The sequence below is a fragment of the Leptonychotes weddellii genome, chromosome 3 (assembly GCF_054177405.1).
Source record: "Leptonychotes weddellii isolate Sample4059 chromosome 3, ASM5417740v2, whole genome shotgun sequence".
Lineage (NCBI taxonomy): Eukaryota > Metazoa > Chordata > Mammalia > Carnivora > Phocidae > Leptonychotes > Leptonychotes weddellii.
Genome location: NC_138371.1, coordinates 42,298,551 through 42,313,894, shown reverse-complemented (window position 1 = coordinate 42,313,894; position 15,344 = coordinate 42,298,551). Strand labels below are relative to the sequence as shown.

Here is a 15,344-nt window from a genome sequence, read left to right as displayed (position 1 = left end):
TTCCTGTGCCCACTTGGTAAATTTGTTTATTTAAATTTTTTATTTAATTTAATTTGTAAAAATTTACTGGAATAAAGATGTTTATAATATTCTCTTACTACCTTTTAATAGCTAGGGTATTGTAGGAGATAGCTTTGATTTTGTATTTCCTAAAATTTCTTTTTATTATTTCCTTTAATATTCTTATGTATTCTCTAGGTTTATTTTGTTTTGTGAATGACAAATTAAGCTTCTTGTGACAAAGTTAGATTGTTTTTATTTTAAGCTACTTCTGATACAGTAGATTGAACCATATTTTCATACCTGAGGTGATACATGTTACTATTACTATAAAATCATAATGATTTTAGTGCCATAAATTGACCATAAATGGGGGCACCTGGGTGACTCAGACGGTTAAGCGGCTGCCTTCAGCTGAGGTCATGATCCCAGGGTCCTGGGATCAAGCCCCACATTGGTCTCCCTGCTCAGTGGGGAGCCTGCTTCTCCCTCTCCCTCTGTAGCTCTTTCTGCTGTTCCCCTCTTGTGCTCTCTCTCTCTCTGTCAAATAAATAAAGTATTTTTAAAAAAATAATAAATTGATCATAAATGTAAGGGTTTATTTCTGCACCCTCAGTTCTATTCCACTGACCTATATCTATCCTTATATCAGTACCCACTGTCTCGATTACTGCACCTGTGTACTAAAAGTTGAAATGCATAAACGTGAGTCCTCTAAGTTGGGTTTTTTTTTTCAAGATTTGTTAGCTTATTATGATTCTCTTGAATTTCCGTATGAATTTTAGGATCAGCTTGTCAATTTTTCTAAAAAAGCAGACAGGTATTTTGATAGGAAGCATGTTGAATGTAGATAAATTTGGGGGGTATTGTCATCTTAACAATATTGTCTTCCAATTCATGAATGTGCATTGACTTCCCATTTTCTTAGCTCTTCTTTAGTTCTTTCAGCAATATTTTGTAGTTTTCAGTGTTCAGAAATTGTATTTGCTTTAAGTTTATGCCTAATGGTTTTATCCTTTTTATGATATACTGATTATTTACTCAATACATTGCTAATGTGTAGAAACAATTGAATTTTGTATATTGACCTTGTTTTTTTTTGCTGAACTCACTTCTTTTAATAGTCTTTAAAATAGATTACTTAGTATTTTCTATAAATAAAATCATATCATCTGCAAATATAGCTTTATTTCCTTTCCAGTATAGATACCTGTTATTTCTTTTGCTTACCTAATTGTCCTAGCTAGAATTTCCAGAACAATGCTGAATAAAAGTGGAGAGCATTCTTGTTTTGTTCCTAGTCTTGGGGATAAGACATTTAGTCTTTTGCTATTAGGCATGATGTTAGCTGTGGGTTTTATATAGATATATTCTCCCACGTTGACAAAATTCACTTTTATTTCTAATTTGTATAGTGTCTTATTTGGAGAGGGCATTGGTTTTGTGAAATGCTTTTTCTGTACTTATTAAGATGATCACATGAAGATTGTCTTTTATTCTACTAAGATGATATATTACATTGATTGATTTTCATATGTTAAACTAAGCTTGCATTCTTAGGTAACTCTAATTTAGTCATGGTGTATAATCTTTTATATATTTTGCTGGATTCAATTCTCTAGTATTTTATTGAGGATTTATTACATATATATTCAAAAGGGATACTGAATTGTAGTGTTCTTTTCTTGTGATATATTTACCTAACTCTGGTGTCACAATAATACTGGCCTCATAGGATAAATTGGATAGTATTCAATCCTTTTTTTTTTTAGTTTGGAAGTTTGTAAAGGATTGGTAATTTGAGGCTCTAATTAACTTGTCTATTTTTACCTATAATTTTCACTACTTTGTTGATCTTTTTTGAGAACCAACTTTTGGTTTGGTTGACATTCTTCATTGTATTTATATTTTCTACAGGCATACATTGGAGATATTGTGGGTTTGGTTCCAGAACAATGCAATAAAGCAGATATTGCGGCAAAGTAAGTCAAATGAATTTTTTGGTTTCTCAGTGCATATAAAAATTATGTTTACACTGTACTGTAGTTTATTATGTAATAACGTTATACCTAAAAAACAATGTAAATACCTTAATTACAAAATACTTTGTTGCTAAAAATGCTAACTATCATCTGAGTTTTCAGCAAGTTGTAATCTTTTTGGTGGTGGAGGGTCTTGCCTTGATGATGGCTGCTGACTGATCAGGGTGGTGATTGATGAAGGTTGGGTTGGCAGTGGCAATTTCTTAAACTAAGACAATAAAGAAATTTGCTCATAGGTTAATTCTTCCTTTCATGAACAATTTCTCTGCAGCATGTAATGCTGTTTGATAGCATTTTACCCACAGTAGAACTTCTTTCAAAATTGGGAGTCAGTCCTCTCAAACCCTGCTGCTGTATCAACTGAGTCTATCCAATATTCTAATTCCTTTGTGGTCATTTCAACAATCATCACAACATCTTCCCCAGCAGTGGTTTCCATCTCAAGAAACCACTTTCTTTGTTCATCCATAGGTAGCAACTCCTTATCTGTCAGAAGTTTCATCATGAGATTGCAGCAATTCAGTCACATCATCAGGTTCTACTTCTAATTCTAGTTTTCTTTCTATTTCTACCACATCTGCAGTTACTTTCTCCACTGAAGTCTTGAACCCATCAGAGTCATCCATAAGGTTGGAATCACCTTCTTCCAAACCCCTGTTAATGTTGATATTTTCACCTCTTCCCATGAATCACACATCTTCTTAGTAGCATCTAAGATGGTGAATCCTTCCTAGAAGGTTTTCAGTGTACTTTGTCCTGATCTACCAGAGGAATCACTATCTATGGCAGCTGTAGCTTTATGAAATGTATTTCTTAAATGGTAAGACTTGACCTCCAATGCCTGTTTATTCCCTTGTTTGTGCTGATCCTGGGCAGGTCCTCCCTTCTCCCTTTCAGATACCTTGGAGGGGCAAGGGGCTGAGGAGGGCCAGATCCAGGTTCCATATCAGCAATTTTCTCCACATCAGGAACAAGGCTGTTTTGCTTTATCATTTGTGTGCTCACTGGAGTAACTTTCCTTCAAGAACTTGCCCTTAATATTTAAAACTTGGTGAATTGATTGGTACAAGAGGCCTATCTTTCAGCCTATCTCTGCTTTCAACATGATTTCCTTACTAAGCTTAATCATTGCTAGCTTTTGATTTAAAGTGAGAGATGCACAACTCTTTCTTTTATTTGAACACTTAGAGGCCATTATAGGGTTACTAATCGGCTTAATTTCAATATTGTTGTGTCTCAGGGAATGGGGAGGCCCAAGGAGAGGGAGTCAGGGGACCACCAGTGAGTGGACTGGTCAGAACACGTAAAACATTTATCAGTTAAGTTCACCATCTTAGGGGTGCCTGGGTGTCTCAGTTAAGTATCTGCCTTCAGCTTGGGTCATGATCCCAGGGTCCTGGGATCAGGTCCCACATCAGGCTCCTTGTTCAGCAGGGAGCCTATTTCTCCCTCTGCCTGCCACCCCCCCTGCTTGTGCTCTCTGTCACTCGACAAATAAATGGATAAAATCTAAGTTCACCATCTTATTTGGGCATGGCTCATGGAGCCCCAAAACATGCACAGTAGTAACATCAATGATCACTGATCACAAATCACCATACCAAGTATAATAATAGTGAAAGAGTTTGAAATATTGAAAGAATTACTAAAATTTGACACAGAGACATGAAGTGAGCAAATGCTATTGGAAAAAGGGTGCTGATAGACTTGGTCAATGTAGGGTTGCCACAAACCTTTGATTTGTAAATAATGCAATATTTGTAAAACACAAAGTGAAGCACAATAAAATGAGATATGCTTGTATTTCGTTCATTTCTACTCTAATCTTTGTTATTCCCTTCTTTCATTTGCTTTGAGTTTAGTTTGCTGTTTGTTTTTTTTCCCGATATCTCAGGATGCAAAGATTGATTATTGATTTGTGGTATTTTTTAAAAATATGAATATTTGTAGTTATAAATTTTCTTCTGAGCCTGTTTTAGATTTATTCCATAAGTTTTGATGTAATGTGTTTGCACTTTTATTCATTTTAAGTTTTTTCTAATTTTCCTTCTGATTTTTTTCCTTTACATATTGGTCATTGAGGAATATGTTGTTTAATTTCCCTATATTTGTGAACTTCCCAAACTTCTTTTTGTTTTTGACTTCAAAAGTCATTCTCTTGCAGTTGGAGAACATATTTTATATGATTTTAATTACTTTAAATTTATTAAGGCTCATTTTTTTTCTATTCAGGAGAATGTTCCATAAGCACTTAAGAAGAAGAATGTGTATCTGCTGTCATTGTAGTGGATATACTATAGAGATAACAGTTGGTCTACTTGGTATATAGTGTAGTTTAAGTTTTCTCTGTCCTTGTTGATATTCTACCTAGTTGTTAATCCAATATTAAAAGCAGGATATGGTAGTTTCCAATTATTATTTTCGAATTGGCTATTTCACCCTTCAATTCTGTCAGATTTTTTTCATGTGTTTTGGGACTTGATTGCTAGGGCCATGTATATTTTTTCTTGATGGATTGAGATTATCATCATTGTTAAATATCCCTCTTTATATATGTAACATTTCTTGTTTAAAGTCTGTTTTGCTGGTATTAGTACAGCCACTCCAGCCCTCTTAAGGTTGCTTTTTTCATGATCTCTCTTTTTTCATCCAGTTAGTTTCAACCTATTTGTGTATTTAAATCTAATGTTTGCCTTCTTAAAACAATATATAGATTGGCTCTTGTTTTTCCTTATCCAGTCTAAACTCTGTATTTCAGGAGTACCTGGATGGCTCAGTTGGTTGTCTGTCTTCAGCTCAGGTCATGATCTCAGGGTCCTGATATCAAGCCAGGCATCAGGCTCCCCACTCATCAGGGAGCCTGCTTCTCCCTTTCCCTCTGCCCCTCCACCCCACTTGTGCTCTCTCTCTCTCTCAAATATATAAATAAATAACTAAATAAATAAATAAAATCTTTTTTAAAAAGATTTTAAAAAAACTCTATTTCATTGGAATATTTAATCTCTTCACATTTAATATTATTATTGATATGGTTGCATTTATACTTGCTGTGTTGCTTTTTATTTCTGTGTCTCACATCTTGTTTGTCTCTCTGTTCTTCCTTACCCAATTTCTGTTCAATTTGATAGATATTTTTTCGTGTAAAATTTTAATTGTTTTAATAATTTTAATTGTTTTTTCTATTATTATCTAGTGATAGTTCTAGGGATTTCATCTTAACTTATCAAAATAGACTTCATATTTATACTATCATAATTCTTGTCCTTTTTTCTCTCTCTCCTCTATGGTTCTCCCATTATGCCTGTTAGTGTGCTTATTGGTACCTCACATTTCTCTGTGGCTCTCTTCATTTTAATTATTTTTTTCTCTCTCTTTTTCAGATTACCTAGTCTCTTTTAATCAATCTTCAATTTTGCCAGTTCCCTTCTTTTTGCCAACTCAATCTAATATTGAAGCCATCTAGTGAATATTTCATTTTGGTTATTATACTTTGTAGCTAAAGAATTTCTGTTTAGTTCTTTTTAAAAAATAATTTCAATCCCTTTTTTGATATTTTCTATTTCATGAGATATTGTTACCATACCTTATTTCAGTTCTTTAGACATGGTCTCTTTTAGTTCTTTGAATATATTTATAATAGCTACTTTGAAGCCTGTGTGTGCTAACTGCAATGTCTAGGCCACTTCAAAAGCAGTTTCTATTGTCTGTTTTTGTTTCTTTGTTTTCTATGTATGGTCACAATTTTCTGTTTTTTGCATGTCTTGGACTATTCTTCTTGAAAATAATATATTTTAGAAAACATGTTTCAGTAACATGGGATGCTTATTCTTCCACTCCTGAATCATGTTGTTTGAAGGACTAGTCATTTATTTCTTTGCTTAGTGACTTGAGTGAACTGATTCTGTGAAGTTGATTTCCCTCTTGAGTATGACCATGTGACCTTTGATATCCCTGCTCAGATTTTTTTTTTCTTGCACAGTTTTGGGGCTAAAAGCCCCAGATCAAGGTCCTACATGGCCACTTTCGGGTGGGAACTCTCTTCCTGATTTGCAGATGGCCAATTTCTCACTATGTTCTCTCACAGCAGTGAGAGAGAGAGAGGAGAGAGAAAGAATACTCTCTGATGTCTCTATTAACAAGGACAAAAATCCTACTGGAACAGGACCCTACCATTATGGCCTCATTTAACTTTACCTCCTTAAAGACCCTATTTCCAAATACAGTCTCTTTGGGGGTTGGAGTTTCAACATAGGAATTTTGGAGGAATACAAACATTCAGTCCATAACACCCTATGTTAGAGTAGCTTATTGGTCAGCCAGTTGTTGGTCAGAGGTTGTGCTTAAATCCCTTTGTGGGACTTAATCTCTTTGTGGTTTACAAATGTTTTTAATTCTTCTCCAAATCCTGCTCTGATCACTTTTGCCTCATGAGTAAGAGGTGGTTGGAATAAGGGTGCCAGGGTCCTCTCAGCTACCTCTTCTTAGAATACAAGTTCTTGCAACATGGTGCTTGGGGTAGGAGGAGAAATTCTTAAAGGCTACCTGTTCCCCTGTCCTCACCCTATATTTCTCAGTTTGAAACCAAACCCTACTGGGACATGAGGAAAGAAAGAACTCAATTTCACGGCTCCACCTTCCTGTATTAGAAGTCCTGGAATAGTTTCTATAAGATGTAGCTTGGGATGGGCAGGAGTCAGAAGGGTGGGGAAGGTGAATTGTGGCTCAAATATTACAGACCACTGAGAATTAGACAATATATTTGAATGGATGTTATACATTTGCTATATGCGCTTAGGACAATTTCCAGAGACTTTAAATTTATGGGGTTTTTAATAATTTTTTCTAGTTAAAGTATTTATTAGAGAGGTTCTAGTGCACTCCTCACACCTCTATTCTAAAAGTTGTTTCTGTTTATAGATTTTTAAAACTGGATGTAAGTTTAGACAAACATTTTCATTTAGAAAGGAGGGAAATTCCTTTAGAAAGGAATTTACCTCAAAGTGACTTATCCAGGGACACAGAGTTAATTTAAGACAAAGGCAGCATTAGCCTTTCCTTTTTGAGAGTGACACACCCAAGATATTTCCCACTCCTCAGTCTTGTGCCAGTTGAATCTTTTCCTTGCAGTCTATTTGATTCTCAAAATTTCCCTGATTTGTCCAGCGACTACTTGCTCAGCCTGGCTCCTGTATCCTTTTGTTATGTCTCCATCATTCTTTGAATATCCTTTTACTTTGCAGCACAAAAAAAGGTATTTTATATTCATATACTTTCTATACCTCAGTCCTGGAATCAAGCATTTCTCCTAGGGGTCCTGGTTCCTTTCTAGATCAGTTTTAAAAAGATAAATATAATCTAAATGCTGAGAACTATAATGAAACTTTTTCTTCTCTTTTTTTTTAAAGATTTTATTTATTTATTTGAGAGAGAGAGAATGAGAGAGAGCAAGCACATGAGAGGGGGGAGGGTCAGAGGGAGAAGCAGACTCCCTGCCAAGCAGGGAGCCCGATGCGGGACTCGATCCAGGAACTCCAGAATCATGACCTGAGCCAAAGGCAGTCGCTTAACCAACTGAGCCACCCAGGCGCCCTCTCTTCTCTCTTATTGAAATATTTTGGTAAATTTGTTTCCTACAGCTCACTCTAAATTTTTCTGAATCAGCATAGATGCAGATAAATTTATCTGTTTTACTACAGACTATATTTCTGTTGAGTTTAGACTGGCCATCATACATTTCAACCAAGTTCTAACTAAAATAGCCCATTAATTTGTATCTTTCTTGTGATGCCAGTTTTCAAACCTATAACGTTGTCATTTACTTCTTCTAAGACTAAGTTATCAAATTTAAGAGGAGGAGAATAGAAGCTAAAGCTTAAAAATATGTAAGTTTATTCATTTCAGGAAAAAAAGTAAGTTCTACAACTATAGAAATTCAGTCTATAACTTTATTTCTTTTACATGTTTTAGTTTTGTGACAGATGATACCTAAATATATTTACTTAAGTCATAAAATCAGAAAGTATAAACACATCAAATAGACTTGGAAGGGAGAGGGAATTTGTCAATATAGTTTCTAAATTTTATCATAAACATGAAAAGGTAATAATCTTTAATGATTTAAAATTATTAAAATAAAGAAGTATTTTTACATTTTTATAATTTATGACTTTAAAATTTGTTTCTTAAAATAAATGAAATTACATTGGGATGTCCTCCAAGGCTCTTTAAGGTTAGGCTGTCAATCTAATATTGAAAACTCACTTATTTTACATTTGATTCATTACTAAATTTTATTTTAGATTTTGCCTTTATGGTACTCATCTCAGATAGATAGCTTTTATTTCTTCATGACACATTTTTTATGTTGGAATGAATGTTCTTTTCTACTCTTTACTTTGGAAGTTAAAACTAATAAATAGAATTAACTGTCTTTTTGTAAAATAATTTTATGGCTTGTCCTCACCTCCACTTGATAAGTTTTATTTATTGAATTTGAAGCTCTAATGACAACCGCCATAAGTATATAATCTGTTTCTGAGATTCTGTGTTGTAAAACTCTAATCTATCAGGTTTTTAAAATAATTTTGCCTCATTTACTACCACAATGCCAAATCCGTAGTCACTGAATTTCTTTGCAAATATGAAAACTAATAAAAACACTTTAAAAATAATCTTTCCCAGATGTGGAAGTAGATAGAAATATGGCCATAATTTATCAAATCATAAGATTTAACTAAATTTAGAAGATGATTTTCAATCGTTTAGCTAAAATATTTATACCACTTTATATTACTTCATTCATTCATGATCTTAAAGGCTGAAATTAAAAGAATTTGTAGTTTGGAATCCCGAAGACATAAATCCTGCATTTAAATACTTAATGTATGACATTGGGAAATCATTTAGCATGCTTTATCCTTTTGCAACTGAAAAATAGAATAAGGACACATACTTTCCAGAGTTGTAGTAGTTAGATTATTATGGTAATGTAATAAATATGAAATATACTGCCTATATTTGCTTGTATATTTAAGTTATTATTTTATTCTACTTTTTGGGTTACTTTTTAAGTTTATATTTATTTTTTAGTAATCCCTACACCCAGTGTGGGGCTTAAACTCACAACCCTGGATTAAGAGTCACATGCTCTTCCAACTGAGACATCCAGGTACCCTCACATTTAAGTTATTATTAATGAGTATCCATTATATGCTTAGAGGTATTTTCTTGTACAACCATTTTTCTTTTAATATTTACTTATGTAACAAAATTTACCTGTAATAATAATAATAATAATAATAATAATAATAATAATAATAGTTCTCCACCTTGTTCTGTCTCTTACTTTTGAACATTACAAGGTAACACTGGTTTAATATAAAATTCACATACTCTTGAAGACATGAAAAATCACATTTAAAAATATATAATCTTAACTGCATTTTTAAAGCTTATCATTTTTAATTACTTTCTACTTTGTATGTCTTTTGTAAGGTTTCCTGGATTATATGTGCTTTCTAAAACAGTGCTCACATAACTGTCAAAACTAAACTATGCAAGGAAAGGTCAGACTTCAGTGGATAATTCCTGTTTCCATGGAAACTGACTTGTTTTAGGAAAGATCTGTGAGTGCTTATAAATAATCATGGTATCCAGAACTTCAGTGCTTTTCTTTGACAGGTGTAGTGATCTCACCTGAGAAAGAGCTAGTTCTTAGATTATTCATAAATGAGAATTTCAAATATTGGTACTAATTTGTCTTTAATTGGCATCTATATATCCTATGCAGTATCACACTCCTCCAATAAAAAAGTCACCACTAAGATGAATCAGATAGTTTCATTGAGGCAAACTACCTGACTATTATACTTGCTTTTGCACCAGTGGTCACTTTTACGTCTTCCAGGAAGATTTTATGCTTCTAGGAAGATTAAGGAAGATACTGAATGGTTTGACCTTATGTCCTTTGGATGTTTCTTTGTTTTATTGTTAAGGGAATCTATATTAAGGATGCTAGTTCTCTTTGTATTTTAGGCAATAGCATAATGAAATATCAATTACGCTAAAGCCATGTAGAGCCAAGAGAAAGCCATTTAAATGGGATCAGTCATGAATTAGAAAATATTGTGGGGTACATTATTTGAGAGACCATCAGTAGCAACCAAGGTGGAATTGGGGTGGGGCCATTTTCCATATCCAGCAATTGATATCTGGAGTAAATTATTCATATTTGCATTTGCCTGTTTCTACAGTAATATTTTGATTATTAAACCCACACTGATAACAAGCCTCTTGGAAAAAGTTGTGGATGGAAATGCTAGTTACTTTATTCCTATTTTCCCCCTCTCTCTTTCTTTTTCAGATTGTTTTGTTGTTGTTGTTGTTTCTTCTCTTATTTCCTTTTTTATTTCTTAAATAAGCAAATTGTGGGGCACCTGGAAGGCTTAGTTGGTTGAGCATGGGACTCTTGATTTTGGCTGGGGTCGTGATCTCAGGGTTGTGGAGTCAAGCCTCAAGTCAGGCTCCGTTGTGGGCGTGGAGTCTGCTTGGGATTCTCTCTCTCTCTGTCTCACCCTCTCTTAAAAAAATTATCTTAAGACTTTTATGGGAATCGGGACACCTGGGTGGTTCAGTTGGTTAAGCATCTGCCTTCGGCTCAGGTCATGATCCCAGGGTCCTGGGATCGAGCCCCACATCAGGCTCCTTGCTTAGCAGGGAACCTGCTTCTCCCTCTGCTTGCCATGCCCCTGGCTTGTGTGCTCTCTCTCTGACAAATAAAATCGTAAAAAAAAAAAAAAAAAAAAAGACTTTTATGTGAATAAATATAATTAATGAGAGAAGTCATAAGAATTCTATAAAAATTATTCAGGAATCTTCAGGTAGCATCTTCAGATGGCATCAAGACATTTTGCTTTATTTTTCTTTTTCTAAATATTCATTAAAATTCCTTTGAATGATTCTTTTTTTTTTTAAAGATTTTATTTATTTATTTGACAGAGAGAGAGAGAGCTAGAGCAGGAACACAAGCAGGGGGAGTGGGAGAGGGAGAGGCAGGCTTCCTGCCGAGCAGGGAGCCCGATGTGGGACTCGATCCCAGGACCCCAGGATCATGACCTGAGCCGAAGGCAGACGCTTAACGACTGAGCCACCCAGGTGCCCCCTTTGAATGATTCTTAACAAACTTGAGATGGAAATAACTTTGAAAATATAAAATTTGTGTCAATCATTTTTAAGAGTCTAGGAGGAATGTCTACTAAAAATAGTTGACTTGAAGCTCAATGCAAATTATAATTAGTTGTTTTACAGCTGGAAATAGTTTAAACTCTATAATGTAGGATGAGAAGAACAAATTCTACCCCATGTATACCCCTTGTTTCAGATCCAGTTTTGTAGAAAACACAAAGAAAAGGGTAATTTCCTATCTTACTCTTTTGTTCTGCTCGTATTAGAAATTGAGTTAGTTTTAATTGATGGTCCCATAAGAGATGTGGCCTAATGTAGAAATGCTCAGTCACTTGACCAAAACCATCAATAAGCAGTAGAGCCTTCATTGGAACTCCATGCTCCTTCACAGTTCAAGACTCTTTCTTATGTACAACTCAAGGAATTAATTATATTAGAACTTGGAAGTACCAAAAACTTAATCTACTCTAAAGAACTAATTATGAGAAACTGATTTTTTTAGCTGGGAAAAGAAAGTGAGGAAGAGGAATGTTGTATTTGAAAAATGGTCTTTAGGTTTGTATGGGGCAATACTCAGAGAATGATAACCATTTTCTTAGAACCTCTTCTGAAAGCAAAACAAGAAGGCTGAGCTTCTTGTGGACATTTAAGTTTGGGGGTAGGATACTTTCCTGACAGACTTTGAAAAGACAATGTATTATCTGTTTGGAATTCACAATCAATCGATCAAATTTTGAATGCCTTATGCTGTACTAAGAAGAATAATTAAAGTAAAATTCATACTCTCTCATGTTTTCAAAGGACTTAGAAATGTATTTATAGAAAGAAAATAAACATATACAAAACAACAAAAGAAATGTGGCCTATTATAACAATTACCCCTCTCTGGTAACAGCATATTGTAAACCCTTTCAGCAGGACTGATACTGAATTGGAGATGCACAAACCGGAGGACTGCTTAGTATTTATAGAATTACAGTAGTATTCTAAATGATAGATCACAAGCACCTGGACTGAGAGAGAAAAGGGGGATAAAAAACTGGTATGAGAGATGTTATGACAGAATTCTATAACTTTATTCTCTTCTTTGCATTACCAAATCCTACTCATCCTTTAAGATGCAGTTCAAAATGAAAATTCCAGATGAATTTGAAAGAATGATTGCTGTATTTTCTCTGCTTTCAAATTACTTTGTTCAACTTGCCAGTGTATTACTTATCAGAATGTAGAGTTAGGGCCTACCGTATTCAACTCTATAGCCTTAGAGTTTGCTATTGTACCTGTCAAAAAGTCATCATTCAATACATGTTTGCCAAATTGAATCATATCTTTCAGCTCTTTTTTTTCCCTTAAGTCTAGTATTTAGGATTTGAAAATGAAATCTATAAAGATTAAAGAAATTGAGGTTAGTTACAGTCTGACTTTACAACATTCTTTCAAATAGAAAGGGTCAATTAACAGAGAAGTCTGTGACTAGATGTTCTTTATGCCTACCGAAGTCACAATAAAATAGGTTTAAGCTATAAATAATAGCCTCAGACTCTGAAGATGTGACTTTGAGAAAAATTGTTCAACCATGTTTTGAAGAGTTTTCTAAAAAATATATGGTGCATTCTCATCAGTGGGCACAATACTCTATTAAAAGTGTGTAGAAACAATGTGCTGTCTTCTTATACGAACTAATCTTTTAGAAGGTTTTTATGTTTGTTGGCTTAGTATTCTTCAACATAGGTACTCAAATTACGATCAGTTCTTTTAACTACTATTATTTTACCATTGTAAGTGTTACAGGGATGATATGTATTTGTGTGTGCTGTCAAGTTGATGTGGAGATATGTGTATTGCTTAGCATTATTAAATTGTCAAGTATACCTGCAACTTTCACTTAGATTGTAAGGTAGCCTTAACTGAGCAGGATAGTATAGGAAAGGGGAAATGTTATCTAAAGGAGCCTGCCTAAAATGATGCTTTTCATTTCAGCTTCTTGTACTTGCAATTTTGACTTTCAATTACAAATTATACTTTAAAAGGCATTATAAACCAGTGTTTCTTTTTGTGGAAAAAACAACAAAAATATTAGAGTTAGAACTTAAATCCTTTGGAGCCCCTAGAAATCAATCAGTTTTGGTGTCTGTAATAAGTGTTAGAGGCATATTCAGCCTCACTGAAAAATAAAATTTAAATTTACTAGTCAATTTTAGAATCCATAGAAATAATTACTTGCAATATTATAAATAAAAAATCAGTGTTTTCTTTGCTAATTCAAACATAAGTTTAACAAATTCAATCCTCATGAAATTCATGATATCTCAATAATATTTCAACTTGTTCTGGAAACTTCTAAAAGTCATTCCAAAACTAGTAAGAGATATAGACACATTCCATCATATCCCTGTACATGTAAATAGGCCAATATCACTGTTACTTCATTTACAGAGAGAATATAGAGTCCATTTAGGACCACCTATCACACTTTTACCATTGCACTATTATTCAAAGTGATTATATATAAGAGCAACAATTTCTATGATTCAGTTTCTACTGCCAGAATATTATGTGCAAGACACAAAAGGAGAGACCCAAACCAGAAACATATTCAGGAACTCATCAGTTGTAATGGAGAATTTCCCAATATTATCCCAAACAATATTCCAAATTGTTAGTTGTCAGGAAGAAGGATGACACTGAGAAAGGAGAAAACATAAAGTGAAAAATATTCACACAGAGAAAATAGATGATATTTGGAAAATGAAAATAATTTACACAATTTTCTATTTTTAGTTTCTTCGGGAAAGAATATATTAGTATTCAAAACTTCATATATATATGAATGGATATTATATTTGTATACTCAACATATATATTTTTTATATGTATAAATATATAATCTATCCTGCTGATTATGTATACAGAACCTACTACTCCCTTCTCTTTCTCTTCTACTTAAAAATGTATTTTGGGGGTGCTCAGTCGGTTAAGCATCTGACCCTTGATTTCAGCTCACGTCATGATCTCAGGGTTATGAGATCAGGCCCTGTGTTGGGCTCCAGGATGAGCATGGAGCCTGCTTAAGATTCTCTCTCTCCCTTTCACTCTGCCCACCCCCCTCTAAAAAAATGTATTTTGGGACCCTTTTTACATAATCCAATATATGAACAACTTAGAAGTTGTCTTTCCAGTCCGTATGCAAAAAAACCCCAAAAAACAAAAATAAAACCCTAGACACAGACCTTACAATTACAAATGACTCTAAAGGGATCATAGATATAAACTTAAAATGCAGTACTATAAAACTTCTAAGGAAACACAGGAGATAATCTATGTGACTTTCAGTTTGGTGATGAGTCTTTAGATACAAGAATGGTCCGTGAAAGAAAAACATTGATAACTTGGACTTTATTAAAATTAAAACCTCTGCCCTCTAAAAGACCCTGTTGAGGGACTCAAAAGACAAGCCAGAGACATAGAGAAAGTATTTTGAGCACATATCTGATAAAAGACTTGTATCCAAAATATACAAAAAGGGGGAGGGGGCAAAGATGGTGGAGGAGTAGGGGACCCTATTTCAACTGGTCCCCAGAATTGAGTTGGATATCTACCAGACCACTCTGAGCACCCACAAAACCAGCCTGAGATGTAAGAAGATCTGGATCTCTACAAACAGAATGTCACAGGAGGTTGGTTTTGAAGTATGAAGCGGGGAGCCGTGATTGCGCGGGCAGATATCGGAGGATAAACGGCAGCGGGAGGGTGCCTGGACGTGGGGATCCTACACCGCCGGTGAGTGACAGCCTCGCACGCTGCGGACAGGGCACAGACATGCAGACCGGTAGCAGCGGGAAAGGACTTTAGGGCAGCCCCCGGGGTGGAAACCCTGAGCGGTGGGGTTGCGCAGGCGCGGGAGCTGGGAGCGGCTGGTGGTTTTAGAAGCACAAAGGGCAGAGATGTGCCCTGACCTGGAGGCAGGACTGGGAGCGCTGCGGTGGGGTGCACAACCCAGGACACTGCGGTTTATAGTAGCACAGACAGAAACGGAGACAGTGTGGCCTGGAGAGCTCACTGAAGAACAGACTGCGATCTCTCTGCTCTGAGGCAGAGGGTTGGAAATGGTCTCTTCTG

The 15,344-nt window shown here is 34.9% G+C and overlaps 1 protein-coding gene and 1 long non-coding RNA gene across 2 annotated transcripts in view; one reads left to right on the top strand and one right to left on the bottom strand.

The window, feature by feature from the left end:
• Window positions 1-15,344, bottom strand: part of TFPI (tissue factor pathway inhibitor) — a 547,151-nt gene that overhangs the window by 234,823 nt on the left and 296,984 nt on the right. The window lies entirely within an intron of this gene.
• Window positions 1-15,344, top strand: part of LOC115942952 (uncharacterized) — a 242,100-nt gene that overhangs the window by 169,758 nt on the left and 56,998 nt on the right. Inside the window, exon 6 of the long non-coding RNA XR_014143471.1 lies at window positions 1,918-1,982. This is a non-coding gene — a long non-coding RNA (uncharacterized LOC115942952). The remainder of the gene's footprint in view (window positions 1-1,917; window positions 1,983-15,344) is intronic.